The 16,514-nt window shown below is 39.7% G+C and overlaps 1 pseudogene; it reads right to left on the minus strand.

Moving 5' to 3' along the window:
- Positions 1–7,150: 7,150 nt before the first annotated feature.
- On the minus strand, positions 7,151–7,825 carry LOC148142183 (uncharacterized; annotated as a pseudogene).
- Between the last annotated feature and the right edge of the window lie 8,689 nt (positions 7,826–16,514).

Raw genomic sequence — 16,514 nt, forward strand, 5'->3', positions numbered from 1 at the left:
AATTTAAACTTATGTTCTCTGGTCTTAGACACCTCAGCCATGGGGAAGACATTCTCATGAACTACCCTATCTATGCCTCTAATAATTTTCTATATATCAATCAGATCCTCCGTCAGCCTCCTCTGCTCCATGGAAAACAAATCTAGCCTATCTAGACTCTCCTCATAACTGTGACTTTTCATCCAAGCAAATCTCCTCTGCACCCTCTTCAGTGCAATCACCACCTTCCAATCATGTGGTGACCAGAGCTTCACACATTATTCTATCTGTGACCCAACCAAAGTTTTATAAGGTTGACAAAACTTCCTTGTTCCTATATTCTATGCCCTAATGAATGAATGCAAGTATCCATTTGCCTTCATCACCATCCTGTCAACCTGTGCTGACACCTTCTTGGATCTATGGACCTATGCACCAAGATCCCTTTGTCCCTTAGTACTCCCTAGAGATTAAACATGCATTTTACACATCTATTTGTAATTTAGTCCTGATAAGTGTGAGTTGATACATTTTTGGAGTTCGATATATATCCTTCTCTTATTGAATCTCCCAAAATGTACCACCTCACACTTATTGGGACTAAATTCCAGCTACCATTTCTCTGACCAACTTATCAGGTGATCAATCTCAGCCTGTAGCCAGAAACTATCTATCCATCAACTACATCATCAATTTTTGTGTCATTTACAAACTTAACATTCTTTCTACATTCACATCCAAGTGAATTTATTTTAAGACCTCTCCCACATCCTCTGGCTCCATGCACAGATTTCCTCTTTTGTCTTTAATCGGCCCCAGTCTTTGCCTGGTAATCCTTTTGCTCTTAATACAAAATGCCTAGGAGTTTTGCTTAATCTCATCTGCCAAAGACATTTTGTAGACTCAATAGCTCTCCTAATTTCCTTATTAAGCACCCTTAACAATCTCCATACCCTTGAACAGGCCTTCCCTGTTTTTAATCTGCACCTAGCATATGCTTCCTTTGAAATCCAGGATTAACACTGAGATGAGGAGGAATTTCTTCTCAGAGTGTGGTGAACCTGTGGAATTCTTTACTGCAGAGGGCTATGAAGCTATCTTAAGCATTGTCATGGTAGAGATAGGTGGATTTTTAAATCAATAAGGGAATCAAAGGTCAGAAGGAAAAGGTGAGAAAGTGCAATTCAGCCCTGTCAGATTCGCTATGGTCTTATTGAATGGCATATCAGATTCAGTGGACAGAATCGTCTACTTCTGCTCCAGTATCTTATGGTCTTATAGTTTATGACAATTTTACAGCAGAGTAATAATTGGGATCTCACAGGCATTGGCTGGCCTTTGGTCCATAAAGTTTGCTGGGGAATTTAGATTTACCTCACACTCAGAAACTGCACTCATAATTGAAAATCTATGTTGTGCAAAAGAATTAGAAAATCAAACAATAAAAAAAAGAGTCCAGGCAGCTTCCAGATTAATTTATCACCTTAACATAGACATTCACCAGGAATGTGCAATTTGAATATTGGATTTTTCAAAACAAAAAAACAATCTTGAGAAATCTTTGAAAAATTGATTCCAAGAAGTGATATGAGCTGCTATAATGGCTGGAAAATCGACAATAAATATCTTCAAAGAAGTTCATTGGATCAAAATCAAAAGATTCAGAGGCAAAAGAATGCCAGTAAGAAAAACAAGCTTCTATTTATACAGACATGACCTTTTGAAATCCCGTAGTGCTTGAAAATGTTAAATGAAAACAAATTGCTGGAAAAACACAGGTCTGGCAGCACCTGTGCAGAGAAGTCAGAGTTAATGTTTTGGGTCCAGTGACCCTTCTTCAGAACTGCTTTAAATTTTAACTGAAGTTGATGAATAGGAATGCAGATGAATAAATGAATGTGTGTCTGGGTAGGGTGAGTAAATGGGTCAGTGGGTAGGTGGATGAAAGTCTGCTATTGTGTCATTCACCGATTACTGCCAGTGTTAATGCACTCTTCACATGCCCAAACCTCAATCCCAAGTTTGTAATTCTTTCCCTCAAAGAAAGACCAGCCATTCTATCTCCTGTACTCTCTACCAGTTCAGGTACTGACATCTTGGTGGGTATTTCATTCAGTTAGAGACTGGAGCACCTTACTGCGCCACCTCTCGAGTTGGTTCAGCAAGAAATGCTCCAGAGGACTGTCAGTAACCAAACATAGATGAAGGAGATTTCCCCAAGATGTCAGGCATTCAGGACTTCATACAAATACACAAGCAGACGGAGGAGCAACAGGCAGGATTGTCAGAGGCTCTGGGAGAACTGACTAGTAGGCTGGAAGACTCTGCCAATGTTGCTTAAGCAAAGCTGCCTCTGGCATGTTGTGCTTAGTCACCTCCAAGGATATGTTGGTCTACCAGATGGACAGCAAAATCCAGCACACTCAGACCTGCACTCCATTGCTTAACACAACAGTGGATGGAGGAGCTTGACCTTCACTCCACAGTAGCCCCCCAGCTAATGATGCAGTATATGCAGGCCTCAAATTTCTCCCCTCAGGGCACTTCAAAGATAGTCTCACCTCACACCTCCATCCTGCCTGTCTTCCTCAGCAACCCCTGCAGTAGGATGAGTGCATCTGGGCAAAACACATTCAACATGTCGGGGCACTCCATTCAGCCATAAACTGTCCCAGAGCTGCCCAAAACTCCAAGACCAACAGTCTGTATTGGACAGCAGGCCCCTGCATCCCATCTGCAGAGCCTGTGGCTGCACCTGACAAAGAGGGAGGGAAAGCTAAATAACCTTCTGAGGGCACTCAGCGAACACTTGGTTGTGAATGTATAGCCACGTGTGTGAATATATGTCCACCGTTCATCATCAGCTTTGTGAGTGAATGTTATTTTAACTGCAAGAATCCTTAGTGTCCCACAATGTTCAAACCCTGACCGTATGACAATTACTCTGTTCACTGTGTCCTTTGTCAGGTTTTAATGAGGCAGCCTCAGATGTTGTGAAGGCTTCCGACCACTTGCAACTTTAGCTTTTATTAAACTGCTTGAACCACATAGAAAGGTTGACATACACTTGCAGTTTGGATCATACTTGAGAGATGGCCCTCAACAGCATCCACACATCATGTGGAGGTGCTGGTGTTGGACTGGGATGGACCAAATTAAAAATCACACAACACCAGGTTATAGTCCAACAGGGTTTATTTGAAATTACATGCTTTCGGAGTGCTGCTCCTTCATCCGGTAACTAGTGGGGCAGGACTATAGGACACAGAATTTATAGCAAAAGATCAAGGTGTCATCCAACTCATGCGATTTATTCAGCAAACCCAGATTGCTGTTCAGTCTATAATCACTTAGAATGGGTTGCAGGTTTCAATTTATTCATATGTAAATCTCAGAACTTCTTTCAAGTCACATTCCTAAGATAACTTAAGATTTTATTAAAATAAAGTGACCTCTCAGCTCAGACGATGCAATAAAGTTGCGAGGTTAGAGTCTGTCTACATCCCAACCTGACTCCGACTGGTTCACCAGATAGAGAGAGAGAGAGAGAGAGTGTGTGTGATTGTGTATGTGTGTGTGAGAGAGAGAGTGAAAGATGTGAGTGTGTGTGTGTGTGTGTATGTGAGAGAGAGTGAAAGATGTGAGTGTGTGTGCATGTGTGGGAGAGAGGGGGAGAGAGGGAGAGAATAAAGACTTAACAGCAATCTGGGTTTGCTCAATACATTGCATGAGTTGGATGACACCTTGATCTTTTACTATAAATTCTGTGTCCTATGAGCCTGTCCCACGAGCTATCTGACGAAGGAGTAGCACTCCGAAAGCTTGTACTTCCAAATAAACCTGTTGGACTACAACCTAGTGTTGTGTGATTCTTTTAAAGTTAGTCAGTGAAAGGTAACTTCAATCAACTCAGTTCCTCCGAATAATGTGCACAGGGATATTCTTCCTGCATTGCTTTGGTTGCTTCTGCTCCGCAGTGGGATGATGATGGTGCTGTTCCATCTGAGCAACTTTCTCATCATTGTAATGCTGCAGCTGTCAAAGATTCCCAACACCCATCCCTGAGCCTCATTGCACCCTCCATTTAGTTGGAAAATTAACCTGCCCATGTTCCAATCCAACACATATCTTTAATATTTCATCTCTCCACTGTACATCCTCAGCCTCAGGAATACTGCATCACCACTCCAGACATTACACTACATTGTCCTCCCATCAAAGCCAGGGTGGTGCCAAGAGTTATGAACACCTCCCCATCACAATGTCCATTGCCTCCCCAGTTTACATGTCGATTGGCCCCTCTTCAAAATTACTATTCCCTCTACACCCCAGCCTGCTGCCTCCAAACTTCAGAACTGAATTCCTCTGCTCCTCCACCATAGCAGTAGCAACCCATACCACTCCCTCACAACCACCACCATCACCTCAGACTTGAAGTGGGAAACCTGAATAATTAAAAAATGTCATTAAAGATTACAATGCATAAGGTTTATACCTGTTTCAATTTAAAAAAAAACATAATATTTGAAGATCAAGTCGGTGTTATGCAGAATCACAAATGATTGAAGAAAGGGATCAAGTCGAACTGACTAAGTAAAGTGCTTGAAAAATATTTGATATGTTTGAGAAGTGAAGGACTGTCAATTTTATCCAATTAGATCAATAAAGGATTAGGCATCAAGGAAACATTGGTTGGAAATGTAGTTGACAACCTTACCTTGAAAGTTGTGGAACTGTAGGAAGTGTGACATAACGTGAATCAGATTTGAAAAAAAAACCCACTACTTTCAGGATCTATTTATAACGTGGACAATGACAGTGTGAAAAAGAGAAGTGGACATTAGCAATAATAAAAAAAAAAGGAAACAAGGCAAATAAAGGGAAACAATATCAGAAGTTTCAGTGGGCTTCAATATTTTATAGCAAATAGGAACATGAGGTAACAACCTAATTGTCTCAACACTAGGGAAGAGGAATTGGTTCTGGAAAGACAACTGAAGATAGTGATACAATAAATTCAATAAGAATTTGAATAGGTTTCTGGATAGAATAATGATTAATCAGCCATGATCCTATTGAAATGGTGGAGCAGGCTGGAAGGGCTGAATGGCCTACTCCTGTTCCTATTTCTTATGGTTATATTCAGGAAAATCCCAATGATGGCAGGTATGAATGATCTAAGACCAAGTGAAGATATTTGCTTGGGACAAATCAGCTTTTTTTCTGACCTGTAGATTAAAAATGGCCGATACAAAAAAGTAATAATGAAGTATGCCTTCATATTCTGATACTTGCCCCATGGTCCACAATTCTAGTTCAGCTCAACATTATCTGACTGAGTTACCTTTTTACAATTTGTGCAACTAGGTCACATGTTAGACATATTTTTGAGCCACTTCATGCTTTTGAATCTACATGAATGCCTAACAAACAACGTGCAAGTTACAAACCAGCCAACTAATTAAGTGCATTTGAAAGATAAATAATGCACAGACAAAGCAAAGATTTCTCTCAGATGTTTGTAGATGGTTGAACATATGCTACTGATTCTCAAACCAACATTAGTACAATCTATGAACTTCATTCTGACCGGATAACATTTTAAGGTCTCATGAGTGCAGCAACTATAATGTTCCTGAATGTATTTGCTAATTTATACCCACATTTAACCTTCAATTTCAATATTAATGAGATTAATTGCTTCTGATAGGGATATATTCCACTCGATTCATTTTACCTTAAGCCTTGCTTAAGGCACATCCTTCAAGTACATGCTCATAACTTAAATCTAATAAACCAATCGAATTCAAATGAGCAGCACTTGGGAAAAAAACTATGTTCCCTTACAATGGGGACAAATTTGCATCTGTATGTACAGCAATTTCAGAATACATTCAAAAAACATATTTATGACTTTTGCACTTTTAATGGTGAAATGATTTTCTTCTGAAGATTCTATTAAGAAAACAATTTTAGTTCTGCAAATTTATTTTTTTACAAGTCTTTATTATATCATATCAATGCTCAAGAATGCACAGGCAACCTTTCTCAATTTAGGATGATCAAAAGCAAGGTCTATTCACAACTTGGATAATGGTATTGTGAAAAAGAGAAGAGGAGGTTTGCAATCATACAAAAATAGGAAAAAAGGCAAATAAAGAGTGCACTATGCAAGTATCAGTTGTCACAACATGATTATAATTTTGCTGTCTTTCTGACTAGTCTCTCCAAACTTTTTAAAAACCACAAGTTAAGCTGTCGACCACAAATGATATATTTGTGAGGCAGTCCATTGCAGTTATCTCTACTGACTAGGTGAGTTGCTTCAGGGGCCATAGCTAAATCAGACATGTGCTCCTCCTGCTCCAAAGATGCAAGCAATACTCTCATCTCTCCTGTTTGAGCTCAGTCCTCTTTGCAGCACAATGCTGTGAGAGGTGTATCAGATGATGACCCTTCTGGACACACTCTTGCTGGAGACCAGAACTTGGGGAAGCCCTAATCTCTTCGGAGTCATCTGCAGACTTTATTTGGAAATGCAATTGTCTTTCAGAAACGTGACTGGCACAGAATTGAGACATCAGCACAGCTTCCAGGATTCTCAGCACAGATATTCATTAAAAAAAAACACCTTTCAATGGTCACATACCAACTAAACATTGGATGTGTAGAATTCCTTTCACTTCACAGAACCTTCCGAATAAGACATTGGAGCAGAAGTAGGCCATTTGGCCCAGCAAATTGTTGCACTACTCAATGAAATCATGAGGGATCTGATGATTTGTAACTCCAGTTTTTGGCCTTTTATATGACCCTTGATTTTCTTCGTGATGAAAAATCTGATTACACACAGCCGTGAGTATATGAAATAATACAGCCACATCAGACCTCTGCAGTCAAGAATTCCACAGACTAACTACTCTCTTGGAGAAGAGTTTCCTCCTTATTTCTTTCCTGAGGTGACCCTCTATTCTGAGATTTGATTTACTTCTTGTCACGAGTACCTAAGTACAGTGAAATGTTTTGTTTACAAGCAGTTCAGGAAGATCACAGTAAGCTTGGACATAGAGATCAAAAGTTGAGAAAAAAAAGAGAAGCATACAGGTTACATTGCACAGGGCATGTGCTGGCAAGATCAACATTAGCGAGATCGGCATTATTTGAAGCTAGTCTAATAATGGCCAGGAAGAAGCTGTTCCTGAACCTGCTGGTGCGTGTGTTCAAGTTTCTATATTGTCTGCCTGATGCAAGATGCTGTAGGAGAGTATTACGGGGTGTGAATGATCTTTTATGATGTTGGCAACCTTTCCATGACAACTGGCTGTGTAAATGGAGTCCATGGTTGAAAGGTTGGCTTCCCTGATGGTCTGGGCTGTGTACACAACCTTCTGTAGCTTCTTACAGTCCTGGGCAGAGCAGTTGCCATACCAGGCCATTATGCACCCGGACAGTGTGCTCTCAATGATGCATCTGCAAACGTCAGTGAGGGTCCTTATGGACATGCCAAATTTCCTGAGCCATCTGAGGAAGAAGAGGCGTTGTTGTGCCTTCTGGACCTTCGCATCTATATAGGAAGTCCAGGACAGGTTGTCAGTTATTATCACTCCGAGGAACTTGATGCTCTCCACCCTCTCAACCTCTGCTCCGTTGATGTAGATGGGGGTGTGTTCTCTTCCTTTCTTTCTGAAGTTAATGATCAGTTCTTTAATTCTGCCGACATTGAGAGGGAGGTAGTTCTCGTTATACCACGTCACCAAGCCCTCTATCTCCTTTCTGCATTCTGACTCGTCATCGTTAGATATCCACCCTACCATGGTGGCGTTGTCAGCAAACTTGTAGAAGGCATTTGTTCATAATTTGATGACATAATTGTGGGTGTACAGGGAATACAGTTGGAGAATGAGGACGCATCCTTGGGAGGCTCCTGTGTTGAAAGTTATTGTGGAGGAGTTGCAGCTGTCTATCATCACTGATTGTGGGTCAGAACGCTGAGGATCTAGTTGCAGAGGGCAGAGACATGACCAAAGTCTAGAAGTTTGGAGATCAGTCTGGAGAGAATAATGGTGTTGAAGATGGAGCTGTCGTCAATGAGCAGGAGTCTAATGTAGGTGTCCTTGTTGTTCCTGGGATGGGTTCAGGGCTAGGGAAATGGCATCTGCTGTGGACCTGTTATGTTGGTAGGTAAAATTGTAGGAGATTGAGGCAGGCTGGGAGACTGTAGTTGAGATTACCCTCTAAAGTCCTGGACTCTCTCACAAAGGGAAATAATCTCTCAGCATGTATCCGTCAAGCCCCCTAAGAATCTTATATGTTTCAGTAAGGTCACACCTCATTCTAATGAAGACAAAAAGTACATGTCAACCTCTTCAACCTCTCCTCATATGGGAGTCCCTCCATACCCAATATCAGCCTCATGAACTTGCTCTAAAATTCCTCCAATGTCAGTATATCTTTCCAAAGGTAAGGGAAGCAAAACTGTTCATAGTATTCTAGGTGTGGTCTGACTAGTGTGTTGGATAGTTTGATTTTAATTCGACAGTGGTTTGTGATGCAGAGTGCTGCCAACAGTGTTCAATTCCCACATCAGCTGACGTTACCAGGAAGGACACTCCTCCTCAACCTTACCCCTTGCCTGAGGCAAGGTAACCTTCAAGATAGTCGTATCTCTCTCTAATGACAGCGTAGCCCTATGGCCTTTCAAATAGTTTTGGCATAGCTTCCCTATTTTTGTATTCCATTCCCTTTCAAATGGAAGCCTGCATTCTTTTGCATTCACCAATGCCTGCTGAACTTGTGTACAAATTTCTTTTTGCAATTTATGTTCAAGGACTCTTTATCCATTTGAATATTAATCAACTCCTCTATTCTTCCTGCTAAAGTGCAAAACCTCATATTTTCCTACATTATATTCCATCTGCTAAGCTTTTATCCACTCACTTAACCTGCGTAAAACCCTCTGTATTGTGCCCTCAGTGCTTGCTTTCACACCTGTGTTTGTATCATCTGCAAACTTGACAATAGTATATTAATTATCCTCATTCAAATCATAAATATACATTGAAAACTAAATGATCCACTAGTCACAGGTTCTCATCCTGAAAATGTCTCCTTATCCCAACTCTGACCATTATTAGCTACCAGTTCCCTACCCATGCAAACACGCACATGCTGAACACTATGAGCTTGAAATTATTAAGTAGCCTTATGTATTATCTCTTATCAAACATCTTAGACCTAAACACAAACCAAAGACCTTAACTGTTATTTAAAAACTTAGAATACTCACCCGTGTCCGCCTTCCCTAAACACGCAAAATAATGTTATTTGTGACTTCAGACCATTGCTGGTCTCATTATGTATGGGGCATCTTGATGCATGTTTTTTATCCTTTCCTGTTCACTTCACATTCTGGACTCTTTATGTCTTGGAGAAAATCTGACATAAATCACTTCTGCACTGAATTCTCACTTTGAACTAGATTCCTAGATATACTCATCTGACCATTGTCTTGCTAAGTCAATGGTTCCTTCACACGGACTGTACTCTACACCACAACTATTGAGCTGAAATTTTGCTGGGTTAGCGAAAATGAAGTTAGATGATTTGGAATTAGAATGAAACTAGAAGGAGAAAATAAATGAAACATGATGATGACCTAATGATTGGAAAGAGGTTACAGTTTTGGAACTGTGTATGTTCGGTTGAAGGAATGTGCATGTTGTTTGCACAGGCATTGTAACTCAAACAGTCACGGGCTCAACTGTCACTGTAACTGGAGACGCCAAAGTTTTGTTTTAAACAGACTCATTGAAACCCCACAATAGCGAGACAGGCCATTCGGCCCATCAAATCCACACCCACCCTCCAAAGCACATCCCACCCAGACCCAACCCCCCTACCCTATCCTTGTCACCCTGTATTTCCCATGGCTAATCCATCTAGCTCACGCATCCTTGGAAACTATGAGACAATTTAGCATGGCCAACCGACCTGATCTGCACATCTTTGGACTATTGGAGGGAGCCCACACAGACACAGGGGTGGGTGAAGTGTGTAAACTCCATAAACACAGTTGCCCGAGGCTGAAATCAAACCTGGGTCCCTGGCGCTGTGAGGCACAGTGCTAACCACAGAGCCGATGTGCTAACTTGTGACTCAGTGAATCATATGTGATAATGTGGACTATTGATCAGCAGAATTTGTGAATGTCATGAAATTGTGCTGTGTACATTTCAAACAGATGATAAGATGACCAATAAGTGGTAAATGGCTATTGCAAGCTAAAGCTTTAGGTTTAAGTTCATGAAAGGCAAGAGATAACCATCTTTTCAAGGAGACACAAACAAGTGCTGTTGAACTAATTCACCAAAATGTTGTGAAAAACTGTGATATTTGCCAGCAATCAAACTGATCATTTTCTGGAGACTGGGAAGTGTCAATGTAAAATTCATAGCCCTTTGGTGTGGAAAGTGTATAAAGCAACTTGTCTCATAGTGAAAACTAGCTTGCTCGTAGATGTCAATTGATTGACAACAAGAAGTTGGATGGGAAAGGTGAATCACTTGTTCTGGTCTGATCTTCGGACAAGTCCGCCAAAACAGCTCACTCATGATTGTTAGCATTGTACAGGGAGGTTTTTGCTGTCTTTTTGTAGTGCAATTTGCTTTAATGAAGAACTTTGGGAATATTCCACTGTTAGAGCTGAAATGGTTACTGACATCCAACAAAGCAGGGAAATTGGGAATAAAAGCCTACAGTATTGATCATGAGGTTTAGAAAAAAAAAGTGGATTCTTCTTATAGAGCTTAAACAATCTTGAGAGCGTTGATTAGCATTTGGGTGCACACTATGGTACACTGCTCTCATGGGGATTCAACTATTTGCAATAAATCGAAGAGCCCTCTGCTTCACCAGTATCAAAATAGATGGTGACCTTGTCAAGATTTTTTTTCAAAACATGCTTATTCATAAGAATATCTTTATTTACATAGTCACTAAAGCAGTTCAGTTCTGTTCAGTAGCATATGGAGAAACAAATACATATTGGAGCTTGACCCTACATAACAAACAAACCAAAGGCTTGTCTTCCTTGTACGAGACTATTTATCTCCACTTAAGGCACAGTGTGGGGGTTCAATAGCTGAAAGCACCAACATTTACCTTTGGCAGAAAAAGACCTCAGAAGGTGGTCCTTCCCCACTGTGCCATGGTGGCAGCTGCCCCAGGCTTTATCGCATCCCTCAGCACATAGTCCTGAACCTTGGAATATGCCAGTCTGAAACACTCAACCAAGGTCAGCTCCTTGCTCTGGAAATTTTGGGCAGACCAAAGAGCTTCTTTCATTAAGTTGATGGTCCTCCAGGCACAGTCGATGTTTGTCTCAGTGTATGACTCACAGAACAGACCATAGAGCACAGAGGCCCGTGTCACAGAACCGCATGACAGACCTTGACAAAACCAGTGAGACTCTTTCCAGACTTCTTTTGCAAAGGCACATTCCAGAAAGTGTTTAACAGTCTCTAACTGACCCTTCTACAACCTCCCCCCACTCCACACTCTCCATCAAGGGCAGTGTGTGGTGGTGCAGAAAGTCTCGGCATACAAAAATAATCTCACAAGTAGTGCCCTTGTCTCTATCAGCTAAACGATGTCTTGGTGCTTGTTGGAAAGTTCTGGTGATGAGGCATGCTGCCAAATGACTTTGACAGTCTGTTCAGGGAACCACGTGACTGGATCCACCCTCTCCTTTTCCCTCAGGATCTCGAGGACACTACATGCTGACCACTTCCTCATGGACTTGTGGTCAAACATGTATTTCTTTGCAAATTTCTCCACAAAGGACAGGTGATAGAGATCAGTCCAACTGCATGGATCGTACAAGGCCAGTCCCATCCTTTGCAACACCAAGGAGAGATAGAACCTCAGTATGTAGTGACATCTGGTGTTTGCATACCGAGAGTCTACGAACAGCTTGATGCAGCCACATACAAAGGTGGCCATCAAGATGAGAGCAACATTGGGTACGATCTTCACTCCCTTATCTGGAGTCTTGTGCGCGGTATTAGGGCTGTGGTGACCTTGATAGTCACCAACAAATGCATGTCCACCTGGCTCACTCAGAAGGACATCTTGTATAAAAAGGTTGCAAATATCAACAACAACCTGCCACAAAATTCTCACCATTTTGAGGCACTGTTACTCAGTTGTGTTAAGAACACTGATTCTCTGACTAAATTCCTTGCATAAGTTGCTCTGTCATAACGCACATTTTGTCAACGCAAATTCGCTGTAACGTGGTTAACAAATTGAGGATTCTGTTTCTATAACACAAACATTTAAAACGTGTCTTGGCTGTAACGCGATTATAGCACCAACACTTTAATCTGTTTCAAAAGCATAATTTTTCTATCATGCGGGGTTGCACAACAACACAACCATTGTGTTTTTGCAGAACTGATTGTACTGGAATTAACACCTCCTTCTGGCTGGAACATTTGTATCTAACTCTCTTTGCATGTGACAGGGGAGGAAATTTCTGCTTTGCTGACATTGTTGTTCATCATTCCTCATCAGAGGTCTATGGCAGTGTTGCATGAGCTGCTCCCACACCAGGAGATTTGGTCACTATATTTTTAACATTAAATTACTGACTTTAGGCAATGAAATAGAGATATTTAATCATACTGTAAAAACAGAAAACTAAAATGATAAGACAGACCAGGCACATATATAATTAGTTTCCCAAATATTATTCAATGTCCCACCACACTTTGAGGTGGTGAAGTCCACAGATTCACATCTCCTTGAGTGAAGTAGTTTCTCTTCATCTTTCAATCTGCTACCTCTTATGCTTAAATTATGACCTCTTGTTCCAGATTGCTCCACTTAGGAAAATATTCCCTTTACAGTTACTTTGTCAATCTCCTTTTGCATCTTACACACCTCCATTAGATTCTGGGACATTTCCAGGAAAAGTCTTAAAATAAATTGTATTTTTATAAACAAAGACAAAACACAAATTTCAGAAGCGGAAAGGAAAGAAAATGGATGTAAATATGTAAATGAGCAATCTCTATCCAGAAGGACAAGATTGAGTTCTGATTATAAGGAGCTCATTTCAGATGTAACATTGCTCTTTCAAATTTGTCAGAAGATGTCATGAATTTTCAGCATTTGTTATTTAAAAACAGCAACCTGGTTAAATGTGCGCTCGGCAAACAGATTTTGCTGACTGATACATTTTAAAAAAAGAGAAAAAAAATGCTTTAAAATCTAATGTAAATGTTTTGAAATTATTCAATCCTTCTCATGGAATTGTCCAACCAATGTGTGCAATGGCTACTCTATGGTCCCATTAGCAGTCTGCAACCAACTGAAGAGCATTGAATATTGGAATTGTAAGACTGACACAGATTGTAACTGTTGAAGTTTTCTGACAGAGCATTGCTGGTGATAAACTTAATACACACATTTGCAATTACTTCACAATTTTTAAAAGCTGACACCACCAGGATGCAAATCAAAACAGACAGCTTACAATTTTGCAGACACTGAATGGCTTATTTTTGAATCATCATTAGGATTGTGTCTTGTCCACATTCATTTTCATCTCAGTGACATTATTATTCCCTACCGACATCTAAATTCCACTGTTTTTACCATTGAGTGACAATAATAATTTGAAAACGAATGCATGTTTAAATGTTATTACTGTCCCCTCTGGGATATAGAGCACAGACTGGACTGAAACATACCTCAGACAAACTTAGCTCTTGTACTGTTCAGTAGTTACCAAGGAAAGCCACTGATGGTCTTGAAATGTATTTATATGAGGCTAAGAGAACTGAAGGTGATTTACTTCTGAACAAAGTTCAAATACTGAAACTAATTTATACTTTCTGTTCCAAAACCCAATATTTCCTCTTGCATTCATAGCAATCTGAAGACTATTGATGTTATTGTGTTATAACACAGGTGAAATGTTGTCATAAAATCCAGATCACATGGCTATTTGTGACATAATAAATGAATTATATTGTCACATATTAACTCTTAGCAATATAGTTAACATATTTCTTATATTTCTAGTCTTAACGATCTGGTGAAGTTCCAGGCTAGTTGTCACCCATGCTGCACTATAAGACTGCTAAGGGGATAATAAAAGATAACCCAAACTGTTAATTATTATTGTAATTAAAGTGTGACAGAAGAACAAAGGAACAAGGTTCCAACTTTACAGCAGGAGGTATAGGACAGATGTTTTAGCAGGTTTTTCTTCAGTGATTAGCAGGTGAAACAAAACTCCAGACAATAAAGGAGACAAATACCTTGGAATTGTTTAAAAAATAATTGGAGGCTGCAATTGGACAAGAGGATTTCAAGAGCGGCTACATTGTTTTCCCCACTTGTAATTATCTTGTGATCATCCATCTTGAGAGCTTAAGTGCTTTAACACAGGAAATCAAAATGTGACAAGCCAGAAAGAAAAACCAATAAAACCCTGAAATGGTACATACTGGCCTGACGCATTTATTTTGAAATCAAGCTGCAATATGACTCGGACGTTCATTTCCATGTTTTAATTTGTTTTTACTTTTTTTTCCTTTCAATATCCTACTTGAAAAGCTGACAATTGCAATTGCAGTGAACAAGAAATACTATTTATTATTTTACACAAACCTTAAGGGTACAACTGAATGAAGAGCCATACTTATATGTGCAAGGGTACGTCTGTATTCTGAGGGATTGTCACAAAGATGTTCATGCCGTGGCGTTAATTAGTATATAAAAGCCACAGTACCATTGAAGAGAAATGTTCCCAATATACTTTATACTTGTCCTCACCAACCATCTACCTGCCCACTCTTCCAATCCTCTCAATGTCCTTCAAATACCCAACTCTCACAATGATGTATTCATGTTAATTCAAAACCTCAAAAATTGTGTCATAATGGAAAAAGATTGGAAAGCAGTGGGACAGTGCCATCTTTTGAATATCTAACATATCTTCCACAACTCATTGATGCATTCAGCCTGTATTGTAACATCTGACAAACTAATGCCAGTTTAATATCCTCTATGTTCAACTCACTTTATGAAGAAGAGGAAATTTTTACCAATGTATACAAATTCCATGTGTTGCATGTAAAAGTGAACAATCAAAGAGAAGAAGAAAGGGATGACAATGCATAGCCATTACAATTATAACTATAACTAACCTGAGATTATAGCTTTCATGATGTCTTCTGTTCTTTAAGAACAAGTTGCATAACAGGACTCGCCTTACAGCAGACGCTTGTCCTGATTTGAAAGACTGTCAAAGTTACCTATGCATAAAAATGCTCAATGTGAAAGATTAACAGCAATGTCAGCAAACTTTAAAAGATTACTTACAGATGAAAAGAGGAAAATCGTATAATTAAGAGTGATAAAAGGTCTGAAAGTGCATCAATGAAGAGGAAGATTGACTAGATAGGTGCTCTTCTCTCTCAAGAAGAGAAGCCTGAGAAAATAAGCTGATCGAGGTCTTTAAAATTATGAAGGGATCAGTGGATGGATGTAAAGATGCTTCTATATGGGAAACCAAAACTTAGTAACCAGAAACTAATACATCCAGTTAAAATTCAGGAGAAGCTTCATACACTATTACATGGAGTGCTTAATGCAAATTGTACACCAAATGCGTTTATGGGCTAACTATGTGGATGAGATAAAAAGCAACAGAAGATATGATGATAAGGGAGATGTAGTAGGGCAGGAGATAGCTTATTTGGAGGATAAACACTAGTTTCTGTGCTGTAAATTCTGTACAGTTCTTGTATTGCCAGCTAACATCTTGTCAACATCTGTGATTTTCTTTACTTCACTGGCTGAGTCCTTCACATGAAAGAAATCCATTATCTTGCCATCAGATCAGTTTAGCCTTATGTACCAAACATAAACAGAGTTAAAATGAGATGGTTTATTGCATTGTAAGAACCTTGCTGTGTAATCACTTTGCACAGCTGCACCTCACAGGACAGCAATATCAGCTGGATATAAAAGGCCACAGAGCTTTAATTTCTGTGACAATACTTAATGGACAAAGTCATTGCAGCCATAATTAGCCAGCCCAACTCTGAAAAAGCACTTAATACCACATCAGTACTGTACACTGAATGAAGACTCCATTTTCAGACAAAGCTCTTGAAATTTATATATTGCTTTCATCTGTAACGAACAAAATGCAGAAGCCTTTTATGAAAATTGCCTGCCTCAATTAGTTAACATGCTGAGGATATTATGGAGCATTATAATGCATCTTTCAATACATTCATTCCTAATGTGACCTGGGATATATTCAGTGAAGAGAAGATCTATTCTTAAAGTAAACTAAGAAAGGAAAGAAATTTTAAAAAGGGAAGATGACCTCTCAGTCACTCACAATCACACTCTTGCAGCTGAATTCAGAGTAATGCTCACTAAATGTGGAGAACACATTCACCTAGCCAGGGTGGAGGAAAGGGCATAGCAAGAATAAAACAAAAAATGTACTC

The sequence above is a fragment of the Chiloscyllium plagiosum genome, unplaced genomic scaffold (genome assembly GCF_037043375.1).
Source record: "Chiloscyllium plagiosum isolate Xiang-an unplaced genomic scaffold, Cpla_swu_hap1 HiC_scaffold_30, whole genome shotgun sequence".
NCBI classification, from domain to species: domain Eukaryota; kingdom Metazoa; phylum Chordata; class Chondrichthyes; order Orectolobiformes; family Hemiscylliidae; genus Chiloscyllium; species Chiloscyllium plagiosum.